The 20,604-nt window shown below is 46.8% G+C and overlaps 1 long non-coding RNA gene across 1 annotated transcript; it reads left to right on the top strand.

Annotated features, from left to right (window-relative positions):
• Positions 1-257: 257 nt before the first annotated feature.
• On the top strand, positions 258-18,771 carry LOC128123704 (uncharacterized). Its single transcript, XR_008222787.1, has 5 exons — positions 258-412; positions 3,090-3,146; positions 3,466-3,737; positions 7,206-7,477; positions 10,925-18,771. It is a non-coding gene; the product is annotated as an uncharacterized LOC128123704 (long non-coding RNA).
• The last annotated feature ends 1,833 nt before the right edge of the window (positions 18,772-20,604 follow it).

Here is a 20,604-nt window from a genome sequence, read left to right as displayed (position 1 = left end):
CAGGCAAAACACCCGAAGGGGTGTGGTGGCACAACACTTTAATCTTTATTAAAACCTATTTAAGCTTGTTTCTCCCGTAAATGCTAATTTCCCGTTATATGGTTCCCTCAGTCACCCTTTGTCTCACTTAATGGAGCCAAAGATTTTCTCAGGAAGTAGCAAAGAAACCCTCGCTGCTTTCCCAGGTCCACAGCTCCCGCCCCTTTGAGACTCTGGGGCGGATCTAGGATAGATCAGTTATCCGCTGGGCGGGGCCAGCACTCAGAGGGACAGGAATTTCCTTCTTCCTTTCCTACTTCCCCCTCAACCAAGAGTTGGGAGAGTGGGAAGAAGGCGCCAAGTGCACGCTGCTGGCGGTTGCAGCTCCCCAGAGGCCTGAGATCCGACCACAGGACGTCCCTGCCTGGACCACGTAAGATTCTTGCATTATCCCCACCTTCCTGGTAGCTTGAGCGATCTCTCTGGAGCCAGGGCCTCTCCAGTCCCTGAGTGTGGGACCCTGAGCCTGGAGCCTTGGGACTTGGCGCTCACTGGGACGGACCCTCTGGCAGGTGGAGGAGACACCACGTGGGATGGCCTTGTTCATGAGTTTAGGGACACTTGAGTTTGTGCACTGGGCAGCATCCGGAAAGCCTGGTGGAAGGGCCTCGTGGGGGACCCGGAATCACTTCCCTGGTCCAGAGGAGGCTGCGGGAGGCCAGAGAGGGCTCAGGGACTCAGCACTAAGCAGGGCCCCCTACTCTCTGCCTGTGCACCGCCATTTAGGCGCGGGTGCTGTGGTGGTTTGAGCTAAGTAATCGCTAAAGTGTAGCCGCCCTGTGCAAGGCTGTGCGGGTTCCCCAAACTTAGTGCAAGAACGTTTACTTTCGGGGATGTTTCAGAGGGGAAAACATCACCAAAAACAGCTGCCTTTCTGAGTGTGCATTGGAAAGATCTCACAAAATTTCAGGGGCATTTTATTCTTTCCAGAAAGACAGGGTTTCTTTGTGTAGCCCTGGCTGCCCTGGAACTCGCTCTGTAGACCAGGCTGTCCTCCATCTAAGAAATCCTTCTACCTAATTCTCCCAAGTGCTGGGATTAAAGACAGGGACCACCGGCCAGTCACATTTTCACTGGTCTAGACTCTAGAGTTTTGTGAACTGGAGAAGATATGAAATCATGGTTATGAATATTTTACAGCACTGATTTACCAGGACCTTGCTCATGTGAGGAAAAGCACTCTGCCCTACAACCACTTGCTCCCTGGAATATTAAAGGAATAATGAAACTTAAATTTTAAAATTTTTATGACTAGATTCTTTCCTATCCCAAAGTTTATAATAATACATAATATGCCTAAGAAGAGCAAGTCCTACTTAAAAAAACAGATCAAAATGCAAATTATGTACAAATGAGGGCATTGTTGGTATTTGTGGGTGTTCCTCTGTATCCTTGTATTGGTGGTTAATCATACTGAAGCATAAGCCTCCAATGCAGCATTATTTAAAACTTAAAGTTTCTGAAGAGATTGATATCATAGTCCCTACTTATTTACCACGATGAATATTATGTTCACATATAGCCACGGGCTTTTTTTTTTTTTTTTTTGCTGTGTTTTTACTCAAATGTAGGAATACTTAAGCTTCCTCCTCTAGAGTCTAGAATGATAAAGGAATGTCCTAATACACAAAACAACACAAAACAAGTTACCTCTCTGCTTAGTTTCTGCATCCCTACAAGGTTTATCAAGGTTTATCAGTGAACCAGGCATGGAACTAGGAACTTCCTGTACATAGCCATCGCTCTTTCTCAAGTTTGTGTATACTCCAAGGTGACTTGATACCTGAGAAGCTTTAGGTTCTCTTCCTCTATTATTTTTCAAACTAAGTGTCTTGTCTCCAACATCCTCCTGCTTTCATCACCCAAGGCTAAGATAAGAGGCCTCTTATAACACATTCAGCACAGCAGAATTATTTTTGAAGTTTACTTTATCTTTTAATTTTCTATGTGTGTGTGTGATAGTGTGTGTGCGTGTGTATACAAAGTGTGTATGTGTTGCATGAGGCACGTATACACAGTGGTTAGAACAATTATATCCAGTTGGTTTTCATTGTTAACCTGGTCTGAAACAGGGTCTCTCTTATTTTTACATTTTCAGCGCACACTCCAAAATGGTGGACCTCAAAATTTTGGCGTTATTCTGCTCGCTTCTTTAATTTCTATCTACCTAAACAAAGGTAGAACAACAGGGGCACTATAATTTGCAGAGGATCTAGACACAGGTTTTCAGGCGCACACAAGGAAATGTTTTTACCTGAGACACCTCTGTGATCTTACAATTCTTCTTCTATGACTGTTACAACTTTTTATATGTCGACAACAATTTTAAGTATATTTTTAAGTCAAGGAAATTACTCCGTGTTTATATCCTTATAGGAAAGATAAAGAGTGGGCTTTCAATGTCATTTGAAATTATAAGGGTCAGGATAGAATAATTAACATAATCATATGATATATATATATATTGTATACACATTAAAAATAAAAAAAATATATAATATGCATGAATGCTGTATAAGATCTCATGTATTTAAATTAAATATTCTCTCAGAAGAATTGCTGTCACTGTCCCATGGAGAATCATGCCATTCTAGGCTGCATCGGGGTTGATGTGGGGAATTTCTCATGCCGTACTTCACAATGAGTAAACGGCCACATAATGACCCACTAAATATGGTGGAGCCTTCCCAGCAGCACCCACATTTCACTTCTGGAAACCATACACATACTACCAGGTATCTAGAGTGGTACACAAAAGCTTAGGGACATATGGTAGTGTGGCCACATGTCTGTCATCCATTTGGCTCACTCCCTGACATCCTCTCTAATCTCTGTCCGCCAGGCTAGGGGGCAGTCCCTATCTGTCTATGGACACTTTTTTCTGTTCCATGGGTCTGGGAATCTGGAGGGAATTATGTGTGAGTATACCCGGAAAGTTGTGGGAAGTCACAGAGGAAAGACAGGGGAGGGTGTTTGCTGGAGGCATCCTGGTGTTGGTGTTAAGAGTGAGAATAACTTCCTGTCTCTTAATTATATGTTGTCTGTCCTAGGTCCACTTGAAAATCCTGACAGAGCTGAGTCTTGTGTGTGCCTAGGCCCTGCCACAGGTAGGTGGGTGTCCATAGAGGATACAGAGAGTTCCTTGCCTGACAGGGTCTTGGGGATGTTAGAGAAAGGAAAAGAGAAGTTTCCTGAGTGGTACCTGGTACTTGGGGTAGGGCAGGGTGGGGAGGTGGGAGGTTAGGGGTGGGAGGCAGAGGACTGTGCAGAGGAGAGGGATTGTGACAGAGCTGGAGGTAGGTCAGAATGGTTGCCTGCTGCTGCCTAGGAGACGGTTAAGGTGGGGGCCGGGGCCCAGGGTTTGGTGACAAGAGGGCAGGTGGGCGCAATGTTTCTTCTTTTGATGTGTCCTTGTCTCCTCCTCAGGGACCTGGTCGGCCTGCCTGTTGAGGCGAGGTTGTGGATGTCCCCGGACCCTAGTGGTCCCTGCTTCGGATGATGTAGGGCAGCATCCACCTGAATGCACATCACTACCAAGGCCAAGGTTTTGGAAGGAAGCCCTTCTCCTCTCCCATCTCAATATTAGACCATGGGACCCTGGGCCACCGGGCTCAGGCCGCCGACCCTGGAGCCCTGACCAGTGAACACAGCTGCCTGTCCTTTACCCTTGTGTCCATCCAGGAGCGGCCATCTGCCAGGTGGGAAGCCCGTACTGGGCCTAGGGTCCCATTGAGTCGGGTGGTCTCCTCCCTTGTTGTCACACCTCCCCGTGTGCTCTCGGTTCTGGGACACCACCAACCCACTGCCCTAGCAGGAACGGGGTCAGCATGGGAGGCCCCTCTTGGCTGGTCCCTTGACCTTGAAGCTTGGGTCAGCAGACCCAAGGCCATCCTGGCAGCTGTACTGGTCACCTTGTTGTGTGGAGTCATGTAGACAGCTGCTGGATCTCTGAAAGCTGCTCTGTGTGTGTGTGTGTGTGTGTGTGTGTGTGTGTGTGTGTGTGTGTGTTTGGGGTGAGGGCGGGGTGTGGGCAGGGATGCAGCTGTGAGAATACCCTGGTTTGGCAGCTAGGGGGTGATGCTCAGCCCCTGCTCCCCAAATCCATGAGTATGTTTCTAAGACTCCTCCCCTTTAGTCCAGATTGGCATGTGGTTTGTGTAGGATTCCCTTAGGGTCTGGTGCGGGCTCTCAAGTGCTTCTGTGCCCACATGCACACACTCCCCACTTGGCCCCCTCCGTGACACCCTCCACCACCTGCCCCCTCTCCAGGTACTACATGATACCCTCAGGCAGGGCTATCATGGGATGGCACGTGCCCAAAGCCAAGTGTCACAGGGCAGTGCAGGGCATGCAGGAACCTGTTAAGGTCGGTATCCTCCATCTGCACACCGCACCCCACCCGCTGAACACCCTGGGGTTACTAGCAGCAGCCCTAGAGTCTCAGGTCAGTCCAGTCCCTTCATACTTACTTGGCCTCCATCTTGGAACTTGGCAGGAAAACTCTTTTTTTTTTTTTTAATTTTTTTGCTTTCCGAAGGGCGGAGGGAGAGCACCCTGCACCCTTGGCCGTTGGCATTCTCGGTGCACTGCTGCCATCACGCGGATTCAGTTTGCCGATTCCGCCAGCAAGTCCCTGTGCTTCCCTGGAAATGGAGTCAGCTGGCTAGGGAAGGGCTCCCGCCTGGGTCCCCCAGGACCAAAGAGGTTCTCTTTCCCACTCCAAGAGCCAGGAGAGCTGGAGGAGGAAGCAGGGTCCAGGAGACTAGCTCCGGGCGGGCACCACGAGGCTTGGCTTGTGGGTCACGGAAGCACAGCCTCCCGGGTCCTGTGGCCTCCATGTCTGGCCGCAGCAGAGGACCTCTCCGCAGGGGATTGTGCAGCCTGGGCTGCATCATGGTCGTTTTGGGGAGATTTCCTACCCGTCCATGTGCCGGGCCGCCTGCCCTTACTGTGGTGCACAAGTCCACCCTGGGACCCCCTAGCTTTTGTCTGAGCCTCCCTAGCGGTATCCACAGCTCACTTCTGGAGACCACACAAACTCTGTCCTGCATCTCTGGGAGGTACTCAGGGTCTCAGGCCTGGTTGCTAGCCACCTTGGCCAAATGTCTGTCATCCATTTAACTCTCTCCCTGCCATCCCCTCTCCTCTCTGGCTGCCAGGCCTTCTCTCTGGCTTTCCTTTTGTTCCTTTTACAGGCTTTCCCCTTGAGCTGTGCTATAGGTGGAATTCAGAGACTGGGACCTGTCAGAAAAGGTTCCTGCTGCAGAGCCACATCCCCAGATCCCTACAAGGGGTCTTAAAGCTCCCCACCCATCATCAATCTATGCAAGGTGGTTGTGTGTACCCAGCAAGGCAGTGTGGTGGCTCAAAGTGAATCCCAGTAGAAGCAGCTAGAACAGGATTTGGACACAGGGGTGCTCATAAACAGGCATGGCAGATCGTAGGTACCGTGGTGGCCAGGTTTCATGGTCCCTGCCTCCCCCGACAAGCCTCCTCTGTGTTATGCAGGACACACATAGAGACCGCATACTCCTTCCTCTGTTCTGCCTAGCTCACTCTGCCTTAAACCCAGGGAGACCTCCCAGGGTCAAAGGTCAAAAATCCCCTTGTCCTGCACTCACTCCCCTGTGCAGGCCTCATCTCAGCAGGAAGAATACTTAGAGAAGGCTCTGAAATTAACAGAAAGCTCTATCTAGAGTCCTAGAACTGCTATGCATGGAGGAGTGTTTGTGAGTGTGTGTGTGTGTGTGTGTGTGTGTGTGTGTGTGTGTGTGTGTGTGTGTTGGGTGTTTGTATACCTGGGATTATTGTGGCCTAGTCCTGTGAGAAGCCATACGCAATGGCTGAGAGGCACAGTATGTAACAGTTATGGTGGTCAGCTCTGGGATGTAGAGGAAGGACAGGTTTGCATGCAGGGGAAGCCTTCTAGGGCTCTATCCTTCAGCTCCAGCTCAGGTGAGCACAAGGTTTGGAGTGGTGCATCGTGTGTGTGGTTTGGGGCTCAGGCCTTGCCGGGGCATGGTGGATGAGAGCATTGTGTAGGAACCATTGGAAAGGTGGTGGGACCCTCCATTGGAGTGGCCTGCCAGGCAGGTCTAGGAAGTCAGGGCCTCCACCCTCACCAAGGCACCATGAAGCTCCCTTTTTATCCTAAGCAAATGTCTCCATGAGGCTTTGTAGAGAAGCAGATTTGGAAGAGCATAGACAGGCTTGTCTCCAGGTGGCAGGGAGAGTGATTTTCTTCGAGGCTCCATCATGGAAGATGTCAGCAGTGTGGAGGAGGGCCTCTGGAGACTTTCAGTGCTCATGGAAGGAAGGCTTCCTGTTGGGGAGTGGAAAGCATTTCCCAAGGGAACATGGCCTAGCTACCGTGGATACCAGGGATGGGACTGTACATAGGAGCGAAGGATAGAGAAAGACAGAGATAGAGGTAGAGGTGGAGGTAGAGGAGGATAGATAAATGAGGGGGGGCGACAGGGAGAGAGAGGGGGTCGGGACAGGATGAGAGAGGGTGGGAGAGCACATCAGAATCTGCATGTGGGGTGTTGGGTGTTTTCGTGATTGTTGGTGTTTTTTTCATGCAGGCTGGTCGGCAGACCCACTCTGTCTGTGGACACTTTTTTCTGTTGCATGGGTCTGGGCCCCTGGAGGGAATTTTGTGTAGGACACCTGCAATGTTGTGGGATATCCATAAGGACAGACAGGGTGGGTGTGTGCTGCAGGCATCCTGGTGATGGTGTTAAGAGTGAGAATTACTTCTTGTCCCTTAATTCTATGTTGCTGTCCTCGGGCCAGTTGAATCTCTTGAGAGAGCTGAGTCCTGTGTGTGCCTAGGCCCTGCCACAGGTAGGTGGGTGTCCATAGAGGATACAGAGAGTTCTGTGCCTGACAGGGTCTCGGGGAAGTTAGAGAACGGAAAAAGAGAAGTTTCCTGTGTGGGGCCTGGTAGTTGGTGTAGGGTAGGGTGGGGAGGTAGGAGGTTAGGTTTGGGAGGCAGAGGACTGTGCAGAGGAGAGGGATTGTGACAGAGCTGGAGGTAGGTCAGAATGGTTGCCTGGTACTGCCTAGGAGACGGTTATGGTGGGGGCCGGGACCCAGGGTTTGGTGACAAGAGGGCAGGTGGGCGCAATGTTCCTTCTTTTGATGTGTCCTTGTCTCCTCCTCAGGGACCTGGTCGGCCTGCCTGTTGAGGCGAGGTTGTGGATGTCCCCGGACCCTAGTGGTCCCTGCTTCGGATGATGTAGGGCAGCATCCACCTGAACGCACATCACTACCAAGGCCAAGGTTTTGGAAGGAAGCCCTTCTCCTCTCCCATCTCAATATTAGACCATGGGACCATGGGCCACGGGGCTCAGGCCGCCGACCCTGGAGCCCTGACCAGTGAACACAGCTGCCTGTCCTTTACCCTTGTGTCCATCCAGGAGCGGCCTTCTGTCAGGTGGGAAGCCCGTGCTGGGCCTAGGGTCCCATTGAGTCGGGTGGTCTCCTCCCTTGTTTTCACACCTCCGTGTGTGCGCTCGGTTCTGGGACACCACCAACCCACTGCCCTAGCAGGACCGGGGTCAGCATGGGAGGCCCCTCTTGGCTGGTCCCTTGACCTTGAAGCTTGGGTCAGCAGACCCAAGGCCATCCTGGCAGCTGTACTGGTCACCCTGGTGGGTGGAGTCATGTAGACAGCTGCTGGATCTCTGAAAGCTGCTGTGTGTGTGTGTGTGTGTGTGTCTGTGTGTTTGGGGTGAGGGCGGGGCGAGGGCAGGGATGCAGCTGTGAGAATACCCTGGTTTGGCAGCTAGGGAGTGATGCTCAGCCCCTGCTCCCCAAATCCATGAGTATGTTTCTAAGACTCCTCCCCTTTAGTCCAGATTGGCATGTGGTTTGTGTAGGATTCCCTTAGGGTCTGGTGCGGGCTCTCAAGTGCTTCTGTGCCCACATGCACACACTCCCCACTTGGCTCCCTCCGTGACACCCTCCACCACCAGCTCCCTCTCCAGGTACTACATGATACCCTCAGGCGGGGCTATCATGGGCTGGCATGTGCCAAAAGCCAAGTGTCTCAGGGCAGTGCAGGGCATGGAGGAAGTGTTAAGGTCGGTATCCTCCATCTGCACACCGCACCCCACCCGCTGAACACCCTGGGGTTACTAGCAGCAGCCCTAGAGTCTCATGTCAGTTCAGTCCCTTCATACTTACTTGGCCTCCATCTTGGAACTTGGCAGGAAAACTCTTTTTTTTTTTCAATTTTTTTTCTTTGCGAAGGGCGGAGGGAGAGCACCCTGCACCCTTGGCCGTTGGCATTCTCGGTGCCCTGCTGCCATCACGCGGATTCAGTTTGCCGATTCCGCCAGCAAGGCCCTGTGCTTCCCTGGAAATGGAGGCGGCAGGCTAGGGAAGGGCTCCTGCCTGGGTCCCCCAGGACCAAAGCGGTTCTCTTGCCCGCTCCATGAGCCAGGAGAGCTGGAGGAGGGAGCAGGGTCCAGGAGACTAGCTCCGGGCGGGCACCACGAGGCTTGGCTTGTGGGTCACGGAAGCACAGCCTCCCGGGTCCTGTGGCCTCCATGTCTGGCCGCAGCAGAGGACCTCTCCGCAGGGGATTGTGCAGCCTGGGCTACATCATGGTCGTTTTGGGGAAATTTCCTACCCGTGTGCCGGACCGCCTGCCCTTACTGTGGTGCACAAGTCCACCCTGGGACCCCCTAGCTTTTGTCTGAGCCTCCCTAGCGGTATCCACAGCTCACTTCCGGAGACCACACAAACTGTGTCCTGCATCTCTGGGAGGTCCTCAGGGTCTCAGGCCTGGTTGCTAGCCACCTTGGCCAAATGTCTGTCATCCATTTAACTCTCTCCCTGCCATCCCCTCTCCTCTCTGGCTGCCAGGCCTTCTCTCTGGCTTTCCTTTTGTTCCTTTTACAGGCTTTCCCCTTGAGCTGTGCTATAGGTGGAATTCAGCGACTGGGACCTGTCAGAAAAGGTTCCTTCTCCAGAACCACATCCCCAGAACCGTACAAGGGCTCTGAAAGCCCCCCACCCATCATCATCCTATGCAAGGTGGTTGTGTGTACCCAGCAAGGCAGTGTGGTGGCTCAAAGTGAATCCCAGTAGAAGCAGCTCGAACAGGATTTGGACACAGGGGTGCTCATAAACAGGCATGGCAGATCGTAGGTACCGTGGTGGCCAGGTTTCATGGTCCCTGCCTCCCCCGACAAGCCTCCTCTGTGTTATGCAGGACACACATGCAGACCACATACTCCTTCCTCTGTTCTCCTGCCTAGCTCACTCTGCCTTAAACCCAGGGAGACCTCCCAGGGTCAAAGGTCAAAAATCCCCTTGTCCTGCACTCACTCCCCTGTGCAGGCCTCATCTCAGCAGGAAGAATACTTAGAGAAGGCTCTGAAATTAACAGAAAGCTCTATCTAGAGTCCTAGAACTGCTATGCATGGAGGAGTATTTGTGAGTGTGTGTGTGTGTGTGTGTGTGTGTGTGTGTGTGTGTGTGTGTGTGTGTGTGTTGGGTGTTTGTATACCTGGGATTATTGTGGCCTAGTCCTGTGAGAAGCCATACGCAATGGCTGAGAGGCACAGTATGTAACAGTTATGGTGGTCAGCTCTGGGATGTAGAGGAAGGACAGGTTTGCATGCAGGGGAAGCCTTCTAGGGCTCTATCCTTCAGCTCCAGCTCAGGTGAGCACAAGGTTTGGAGTGGTGCATCGTGTGTGTGGTTGGGGGCTCAGGCCTTGCCGGGGCATGGTGGATGAGAGCATTGTGTAGGAACCATTGGAAAGGTGGTGGGACCCTCCATTGGAGTGGCCTGCCAGACAGGTCTAGGAAGTCAGGGCCTCCACCCTCACCAAGGCACCATGAAGCTCCCTTTTTATCCTAAGCAAATGTCTCCATGAGGCTTTGTAGAGAAGGAGATTTGGAAGAGCATAGACAGGCTTGTCTCCAGGTGGCAGGGAGAGTGATTTTCTTCGAGGCTCCATCATGGAAGATGTCAGCAGTGTGGAGGAGGGCCTCTGGAGACTTTCAGTGCTCATGGAAGGAAGGCTTCCTGTTGGGGAGTGGAAAGCATTTCCCAAGGGAACATGGCCTAGCTACCGTGGATACCAGGGATGGGACTGTACATAGGAGCGAAGGATAGAGAAAGACAGAGATAGAGGTAGAGGTGGAGGTAGAGGAGGATAGATAAATGAGGGGGGGCGACAGGGAGAGAGAGGGGGTCGGGACAGGATGAGAGAGGGTGGGAGAGCACATCAGAATCTGCATGTGGGGTGTTGGGTGTTTTCGTGATTGTTGGTGTTTTTTTCATGCAGGCTGGTCGGCAGACCCACTCTGTCTGTGGACACTTTTTTCTGTTGCATGGGTCTGGGCCCCTGGAGGGAATTTTGTGTAGGACACCTGCAATGTTGTGGGATATCCATAAGGACAGACAGGGTGGGTGTGTGCTGCAGGCATCCTGGTGATGGTGTTAAGAGTGAGAATTACTTCTTGTCCCTTAATTCTATGTTGCTGTCCTCGGGCCAGTTGAATCTCTTGAGAGAGCTGAGTCTTGTGTGTGCCTAGGCCCTGCCACAGGTAGTTGGGTGTCCATAGAGGATACAGAGAGTTCTGTGCCTGACAGGGACTCGGGGAAGTTAGAAAATTGAAAGAGAAGTTTCCTGTGTGGGGCCTGGTAGTTGGTATAGGGTAGGGTGGGGAGTGGGAGGTTAGGAGTGGGAGACAGAGGACTGTGCAGAGGAGAGGGATTGTGACAGAGCTGGAGGTAGGTCAGAATGGTTGCCTGGTGCTGCCTAGGAAACGGTTAAGGTGGGGGCCGGGGCCCGGGGTTTGGTGACAAGAGGGCAGGTGGGCGCAATGTTTCTTCTTTTGATGTGTCCTTGTCTCCTCCTCAGGGACCTGGTCGGCCTGCCTGTTGAGGCGAGGTTGTGGATGTCCCCGGACCCTAGTGGTCCCTGCTTCGGATGATGTAGGGCAGCATCCACCTGAACGCACATCACTACCAAGGCCAAGGTTTTGGAAGGAAGCCCTTCTCCTCTCCCATCTCAATATTAGACCATGGGACCATGGGCCACGGGGCTCTGGCCGCCGACCCTAGAGCCCTGACCAGTGAACACAGCTGCCTGTCCTTTACCCTTGTGTCCATCCAGGAGCGGCCTTCTGCCAGGTGGGAAGCCCGTGCTGGGCCTAGGGTCCCATTGAGTTGGGTGGTCTCCTCCCTTGTTTTCACACCTCCCTGTGTGCTCTTGGTTGTGGGACACCACCACCCCACCTCTCTAGCATGTCTGGGGTTGCCCCGGCCAGTGGGGTGTCAACAGGTGTGACCCACCTGCAGGAGAGAATGAAAGGGAAATGAAAGGGACGGGGGAGACATGAAAGAAGACAACAAGACAGTGTGTTCTGATCAAGCTGCAAGTATTATTCTCCTGAGCAAGGCTTATATAGCATGGGAGGGGGAGGGGGAGGGGGCAGGAAGGAGGGAAGGGGTGCACGATGTGCCATTCGTGCAGGTGAAGGGGGACGTGAAAGTCGTGAGGGTGTTGTGCTAGGTGGTATGGTCACTGGTCAGGGCCCATTGTTCTTTACTATGCTACCTGACCTGCCTGACCTGTTCTTCATCTTTGGGGTCATCTGGTTTAGGGCAGGGGCTTGTTCTCCGGCATAGCTATTACTTTTCCATGGTCCATGTTTGGTCTCTGACACAGGGTCATCCTGGGAGGCCCCTCTTGGCTGGCCACCTTGACCTGGAAGCTTGGGTCAGCACACCTAAGGCCATTCTGGCAGCTGTACTGGTCACCCTGGTGGATGGAGTCTTGTATACTGCTGCTGGATCTCTGAAGCATGCTGTGTGTGTGTGTGTTTGTATGTGTGTGTGTATCTGTGTGTGTGTGCACACATGTGAAGGACCTCATGTAGAGGTTCAAGGACAACTTTCCAGAGTCAGTTCTTTCCTTCCACCCTGGGACTTGGCGCTTACACTATGGTTGTTGGGCTAGCATAGCAAACTCCTTTACTTGCTAAGCTTTTTGTTGCCTTGTATTTCTTCATTTTTGTCAGTGTTATGCTTTGTGGGGGTCAGGGGTTTTCAAGAGGGGACATACAGGTCAGTGATCATTTCTGAATTTAGTAATATTTTAAAAGTCCATCCCAAAGGTAAATAACTTAGCTTCCGTGGTGTAGGAGACAGTTAAAAATGCGTATGGAATAAAAGACTCCAATTTTCAGTCAAGGGTCAAGTCTCCTTTAGACTAATTTTTATGCAGTGTTATTCTAAGTAAAGTTTCCTCTGGGAGCATGTTAGAATTCTCTACTGCAGACTTACCCAGGAGTTTACATTTGAACATCATTCTTCAGGGATTCATGTACATACTCAGTATTAAATTACTGATATCTAATTGTTATAGAATGATAGTTGCTGAGGTCATTTAATGAAGAGGAGGGGTACCATAATTGTGACTTTCATTGTGGCTGATCATCTCTTAAAGGAGAAAAACTGCTAAACCTGACTTGTAAACCCAAATACCATTATTTAGAATAATTGTTACCGGTGATAGAAGGCACCATAAGTTAGTATAAATTCTTTTCGTTTTTGTTTATACAGAAAATATTTATACAAAGATCAAGATCGTTATCCATAAAAAGTTCACATTTTAAGTGTAAGTTGATCATTAGATCGTTTCCTAGGATCCATGTAAGGGTGATGGGAAGTTTGGGGAAGAGTTTCTGTGTAAAAACCACAAGCTTAGGGCTGGTGGTGGGACTTGAGGGCCTATGAGGTTAGGGGGCTCTGGGAACTGCAGAGAGCAGGAAGAGAATGAATGTGAGGTCCAAGGGAGCTGATGGTTGGGATGCTTGGCCCATTGCAACTGGGCAACTTACTCCATGAACTGGCCAAGAACGATGGTCCTCCTAAACCTTACCTAAGCTGGTTTATAAGGAAAAGACTTCATACTGAGAGGTAAAGAGGAGCCAGGGAGTCTAGGGATGACTTTGTCCTGCCACTAAAAGGTACAGGTGGGAGAATAATAGACTTCTGCCTCCATCCATAGAGCAGTAATAGACAATGCCTGCCAATGCTGGGCATTAGGCTCCTAGAACAGAGAGTTCTACAATGCCTCCTAAGGGGACTACCTTTATTCTGAAGCAAGAATGAGAAGACTCAAATGCAAGGACCCTATTAAAATGTAGATCTTGCTGGCAAGCAATCAAGAGAAGAGTAGCCACAAGAGTGCTGGTAGCAAGTGAAAACAATGGATAGTTCCTCTTTACAAACAAGAGCATCAAGCAGCTGAGAAAACCCCTCTTGATGTTAGGAGAAACCCTCAAAGACCGTCCCTGCCTTAGAAAGCATCTGATGGAATTTCACTCTGGGGCTCCTGGTTTCAGAGTCAGCACTCAGGCCATGACAGAGAAGACTAGGTAGAACGGTATGGTGGGAGAAGATGTGACAGACGTGTTCTGGTCTTATCATATCAGAAAGCAGAAAGGGGACCAGAATCTGCGTAGGCTCTGTCCTTCACAACCCACCCCTAGTGATCCATATCCACCATCTGGGAGACCCTGTCTTCCAAATATTCCCCAGCCTCCCAAAACAGCAGTACTATATGGGAACCAAGTTCTTAAACATATGAGCCTGTCGGAAGCAACTTACATCCAAGTCACAGCATTCACATTTATTTATATCAGTGTGGATGCATACATGTTTATTCTATAATTTGTGTTATCATTCAATATGTCTGTGTTCATTTTATTGTGTATATTGCTGCAATTTGATAGAGACCTTTTTTTCTTCCTTTGGCATACCTCCATCCTTGTAGGTGTGTGTGTTGGGGGGTCAATACTTCGGAGAATGGTATGTCAATGTTTGGCATGGTAAGGGGTTGTCACACCATTTCTAAAGTGGCATTCTTATTTTGCATCTCTATTAGAAATGGATGTGTGTCCCTGTTGCTCTGTGTCTTAACAAGCAACTGATACAATTTTTTAAAAAAGATGACCATTTCTTTTCATATTTGTGTCCTAGTACTGGAATTCAAGACCAGATGCTTGTATATGCAAGATATACTGTCTGATTTTTGGTTTTGTTTGTCAAGTTGGAAAGAAGGAACATTTGTTTAAGAACTGCCTTTATTAGATAGCCTTTGGGCATGTGTGTGGGACATCTTGACTGCTGATTGATAGAGGAAAGGTCTAGCCCACTGTGAGTGGTCCCTTGCCTAGGTAGGCGGCCATAGGTTATATAAGAAAGGTAGCATAGTAAGGCAGAGCAGAAGCCAGTAAGCAACATTCATTCATGATCTCTGCTTCAGATTCGGCCTCCAGATTTCTGTCCTCAAATTCCTGCCTTGACTTCCCTCCACAGTGGACTGTCACCTGTAAGCCAAATAAACCCTTTCCCAGAATTGTTTTGGTCTGTGCTTTGTCACAGCAGTAGAGAAACAAGCTGCCACACCATGGAACAATTTTGCCACTGATCTCCATGCCCTACATTGGCATTTTGTTTTCTTGTTATACATTTTATTCTTTAAGACAATATTTAAATTTATATTTTGATCATGATTTCCCCAACCCACAAGTCCTTCCAAATCCTCTGCCCTTCCCTACCCATCCAAATTCAAGTTCTTTCTCAAAACAAACAAACAAACAAATAAATAAATAAACAAAAACCAATTCTTAGAAAGTATGTAGTTATAGTTGGTTTCAATTTTATGGCTTTATTTTGAGTAGATATTAATTTTAGATTGCCACTTTTTCTAACATTTATGCTGTATTTTATCATCATTATTTCCACAAGTATCTTATTTTTAAACTTTTGTTTCAGTAGAGCTAAAGCTTACCAGAAATTTGCTCTTATTTATAAATCCCTTTAATTTGTTAAATGAATCCTCTTGACGTACTTTAAGAAGGAATTACTTTTTAATGAGAGACAGAAAGTGAGTGGATCAGGATGGGAGGAAGATTGGGAGAAAAATGGGAGAAGTAGAGGGAGGGGAAATCTTAATCAGGATATATTATATGAAAAAAATGGTTTCAATAAAATAAAGGAAGGAAAAAAAGAAAAAAAAGACAACACACACAGATGGGCTGAAACACTGAAGAGGCAATGTTCCTAAAATGAATCCTAATCACTTTAACGTCTGTCTCCAGTACTGTATGGATTCTTAAAAATGGATTGTAGTTGTAAGTTGGCCTTTCCCAGTGGATCCTTCGGCATTTAACTACTTCAGAAAAGAAAACAGAGGTACCTGTCTGAAACTGAAGGTCCCTTAGGAAGCTTGAGTTCAAAGTGATTGCTACTGTGATGGCGCTGACATATGGAACTGCAGATAGGGAAACTTCCCTCGCTCCTCCCTCCTGCTCTTGCCCCCTCACCTGGCCCTTCTGTCCTCATGATGTATCCCAGAATGTTACAGAGCAGCAAGGCAGCCCTACAGCAGCACCGGATTGGGAGGTCAAGTCTCCTATCCTCCAAGTCTATGTGTCAAATAAGCTTCTGCTCAAGTAGGTTTCTGTGTGTCTGTTTGTTCTTTGGGGACGCTTTCCCCTTTGTTTGTTGGTCCCATTCTGATGTGTTAGTTGTTTTAGTTTATCTTATTATCCCTTAGACGTGTTTGTTTTCTAATGAGAGACAAGAAGGGGGTGGATTGGATGAGAGAGAGGTGGGAAGAAACTGGGAGGATTATGTAGACGAATTTCTAAGTGGTCTTATTAAATAAAGAACATGGAGCCAAATACAGGGGTGAAAGCCTTAGGGATCAGGCAAATAGTGAGAGTCACCAACCACCTTACCTCACCAGATCTGTAGCTTCCAAAATGCCATGACTTCCTGTCTACCCAAGCTTTTATTGCCTTGCTGTTCTGCCCTCTCATTGACTCAGCCCAGCTAGCTCACTTCTTTGTTACTGCCTATCTGTACAGACCTCCAGGGTCTCTATGGTTGGTCCTGGGATTAAAGACCTGTGCCACCACGCTTGGCTCTGTTCCCTAGCGTGACCTTGAACACACAGAGACCCTGCCTGCCAAGTGATCAGGTTAAGGGCCTGTGCTACCACTGCCTGATTTTTGTGTTTACTTAAAACGGCTTGCTATTTCCTGTGATCTCCAGGCAAACTTTATTTGTTAGCATACAAAAAAAAAATCACCACTTTTCAGCACAAATAAAATATCACTACAGAATTAGAGGGAGGAGAAACCTTAATCAGGATATATTATGTGAGAAAAAGATCCAATTTCAATAAATGGGAAATATATACATATATTTATGGGGAAAAAGAAGGATATTCTTTGGATTCATGTATAACTAAAAATATTTGACTTTCTATTTAAGCAAACTTGCAACATATTGTCTTTTAAAGATTGCCTTGTTCATTAATGATTAGTGCTTCTAGACGAAGATTTGAGGTCAATATGATCTCCTTCTAAGTGTATGATTTTGGTCGGTTTCAATATATATCCTTTTGTGCCTTGTAAGTCAATACATTTATTATTCAGTATTATTTTTCATAGCGTGCCATGTGTTTCTTGCTTTCCTTCTCTTTAGAAATTCTCTCTTCACTATTTCATAATTTCAGCTACCCTCTGATATTTATTAAACTTAGGAAGTCTTCACTGGATGTGTTGCATACTCTAGACTTGTTATGGACAAGGCTAAGATAGCAATCTATTTGCCCTTTTGTCTATGCTTGTTCTCTGGAGCCAGAGATATCTATATATCTTCTCTTGTTGCAGGATATTCGATCACACTGTGACACTCTTAGACTATGTTAATAATGTTAACGTTGAATGAGGGGGTGGAACCAGTGGCTAACTGACTGGAATTAGCCATAGAGAAGCCAGGAATACAGATAGGGAAGTTGGACCGGAAGGAGGAGGGAGGGACTTGGAATTCAAGAGCTCTCTTTGACCTGGGACATGTGGATAGAAGGTGTGCTGGCTGGGTCTCCAGTAAGAAAGGGAAGGTCAGCTGGTCACTCCTCCTGTGCTTCTTGATCCATAAGGTTTTGACCCAATATCTGATCCTCGAGTTTTCATTGGTAATGGACCCATTTAGCAAAACACAACATTCTCTTATCATTTCAAGCTTTTTTGTGCTTAGGGTAATAACATTTTTTATAATCATTTATTCATTCAACAAAATATCATGAGTACTCACTATGTGTTCTACTATCTTTAAAATGTTGAGGTTATTTAAATCATCTTAATTTTCCACAAAGTATATACTTTTCCCTATTTACCTGGTCTTTACTGGTATGTTTAAACATTTTGTTTTCATTAAGCTATATTTAACTACATTTTATGTTTCATATCTAATAATTCTAATGTATAATGATCCAGTAGCCGAAATTTTCTGTTGTCTTTTTCAGTCTTGTTTCCTAAATTAGGTAAGAGTTTTTGTATCTATAACATGATCATTTCTCAGAAAAAATTCAATGGAATGTTTGAGGGCTGAGAGAAAGGACATTCCTCTAAAAGATTTGAGTTTTCTTCTGTGAGTCTGGAATCGATATGAATTAAATTCTTGGTTTGAGGTTTTGTGGCACAATTCAGTTAGCGTGAATTAGACTTACTCATATGTACCTCTTTGTGGTTATGAATTCTCTGAGGATTTATCTTTGTACTCACTAACAAGGTTGATACTAGCAAATTTACCTGTAGTTCTCCGGCTTCTCTCTTGGGGTTGGATTGTCCATGAGGGTTTAATTCTTAGTTTGCCTTATGCTGGAGTAAATTTCCCTGTCCTAGTCTTAAGGGGATCTTCGGTTGGGCTTTTAAGCCCTTGAATTTCCCCATGATTCTGAGAGTTAACTCAATCTCACCCAATTCTCTTGAAAGCAAGTCAATTGAAGTTCTCAGAGATTTGACCATCATTCATTGCTTAGCCTAAATATTCTTTTAATTGTTTTGTCAGTAAGCAGGTATCTGTGGAGACTTAAGGCTATTTTTTAGTATTTGTATGTTTTGCATTTGAAGGTTTATCCAGGTCATCTAATTTTCTATCAAGACCATTGTTCTTTTTTAATCCATCAGGGCACTGTTGGTTTTAGACTGCATCACCATAAGATTCACCTTGTTTGAAGCCTCACTCTGAAATATCCATCCTTAATATTTTCCTCAAGAAAGATCTCATTAAAGGGAGATTGATTTAACTCATCCTGTTCTCTGACAAGAGTAATTCAATAGACACAAGTACATTAATAAGTTTTGATTTATTGGCTAAATATCAAATTACCTGACATTGTTATTCAGCAAACAGGAGTATCATAAACTCATATCAGTAAAAGTTTTTATAGACTCAAAAGAAGACAAATATCGGATTTCAGAAGCTTTCTGTTTGTAGCGACGCCCTCATTACTACCCGTATGTCCGAGTGAGGGGCTGAGGATTAAAAAGAGAGACAAGACAGTGGGTCATTCCTCTCAGTAGAATGCCCCCTATTGAAGGAGGAAGGAGGCCTTAAATACAGACTTACAGTACAGTAGAAGAACCTGGGAGGGTAAAAGTAGGCTACAGGAGTTTTACATTCTAGCATTCCACCAATATGCAGGATACGCAAACAAGCAACATTTGGTAAGCTGCTTAGGAGGAATGAAACCGGAAGGGAATTAGCATAGGGAGGACATCTGATCAAGGTCAGCGAGCAAGGCAACAGCTCCCCAAAAACGGGGGCCAGGGCCCAACATCTGATTACTGTGTTCCAAATTAATTCCTGACTTTTCTAGGTAAAATGAAACAAAACAAAACACCACCTATAAAAAACCCAAACCCAAAACAAAACAAAAAATAAGGTCAATGTTGGAACAAACAATCAGTCTGAATTCTAATCAATGAAAGTATCTGAACTCAACTCTGAACTCTGGATTCCTATTCCGTAGTTTATACTACTTTGCATCTGAGGCAGTCTGTGGGAATTGGGTTTTCCGCCATGTGGGTCCCAGGGATTGAACTCAGGTCATGAGGCTTGGCAGCAGGTGCCATGACCTGCTTAATAATCTTGCCAGACCAGAAGGTGATTATTTCCTGCATAGAGATTTAAAATCCCATAAAGAACCTTGGGTTGTGTTGATTCCGGTCAAAATAATCCTGTGTAACAGTGATGATGCTGTTGCTGGGTTGTTCTATGCTTTTTGCAGAATGTGTATAAATACATCTATAATTGTTTCTCATAACACACCTAGAAAATATATTAGATTACTCATGTTAATCACGAAGTCATCAAAACAGTAAGGCTGTGGCCAGGTTCCTATGTCTCCAACTATTAGCTTCACACAATGCTATGGCAGCTCCATAACTGAGCAGTGACAATGTTTTATGCAAAGGAGAGCTGCCTTTTTGCATCTCCTGACACAGGATGGATGATACCATTACCTCATTGCAGTTGTCAGCATGTCATATGCACATTTATATGTGTGTGTGTGTGTGTTCGTTCATATTCATGTATATGTGTGCGGCAGAGTGTTGAATGTGTACCTGTATGTGTGTGGAGGCCAGAGATGTATGTTGGGTGTCTTTCTCAATTTGTTACTTTTCTTTTTCTTTTCTTTATGTATGTATTTATGTACTTATTTATTTATTTATTTAGTTTTTTGTTCTTTGGTTTTTTGAGACAGGGTTTCTCTGTGTAGCTTTGGACCCTTTCCTGGAACTCACTCTGTAGACAAGGCTGGCGTCGAATTCACAGAGATCCTCTTGCCCTTGCCTCCCAAGTACTGGGAGTAAAGGCATGCACCACTACCGCCCAGCTAGTTGGGAGATGGTTTTCTTACTGTTGGGTGTTACTGCTTATAATTTTACACAGGATGACTTTTTTTCAGTTACAGTGTTTCTAAATATATTCTCTCAGGCTCCTCCCCACCTTAGACAGTCATGTGCAAGTGCCTTCACAGATATACTGAGAGGTGTGTTTCTCGAATCTCTCAGGTGATTCTAAATCATCCTGAATTTTACTGACAGTATTAGGAAAGAGTCTGGGTTAATAGATATACATGGGTTCTGTACAACTCTGTTCCTCTAGATGGTACTGTTCCAGGGAAGAGGAATCTGATATCAAATAGTTTAACTTAAAATTTAAAAATTCAGTAATTCTATGTTCAATGAATTCAAAACTTTTTGACAGAGGAATTGGCACAGCCTTCATTATAGTGTGTTTTGACTCTCATATAGCATCCAGCATTTTTCAGTTTTAATTGACTTAAGAACCAGTTTTTTAGACCATAGTTATATTTATCTCATAATACAATATTTTAGAGACAGCAAAGGGCTTTCACCTAAAAAACAAATTAACATTAATGCTGAAACAACGTCACCATGTCTTTGGTATATGGGGGCTTAGCTTTGCTTCCTATCAGCTTAACCAAACATCTGTGATACCAACTGATTGTCAGTGAGGAATACCTTATATGGTGATATTTTATTTGTATTAAAATGTTATTTGTATGTTAATAAATAAAGTTGCTCGGGGGTCAGAGCTATTAGCAAGCCATAGGAAAGCAGGGCAGTGGTGGCATACACTTGTAATTCCAGCACTTGGTAGGCAGAGCTGGGTAAGTCTCTGTGTGTTCAGGGATACAGCCATTAT

Source organism: Peromyscus californicus, unplaced genomic scaffold, assembly GCF_007827085.1.
Source record: "Peromyscus californicus insignis strain IS unplaced genomic scaffold, ASM782708v3 Scaffold_41__1_contigs__length_357258, whole genome shotgun sequence".
Lineage (NCBI taxonomy): Eukaryota > Metazoa > Chordata > Mammalia > Rodentia > Cricetidae > Peromyscus > Peromyscus californicus.
This window is presented reverse-complemented; position numbering and strand designations above follow the sequence as displayed.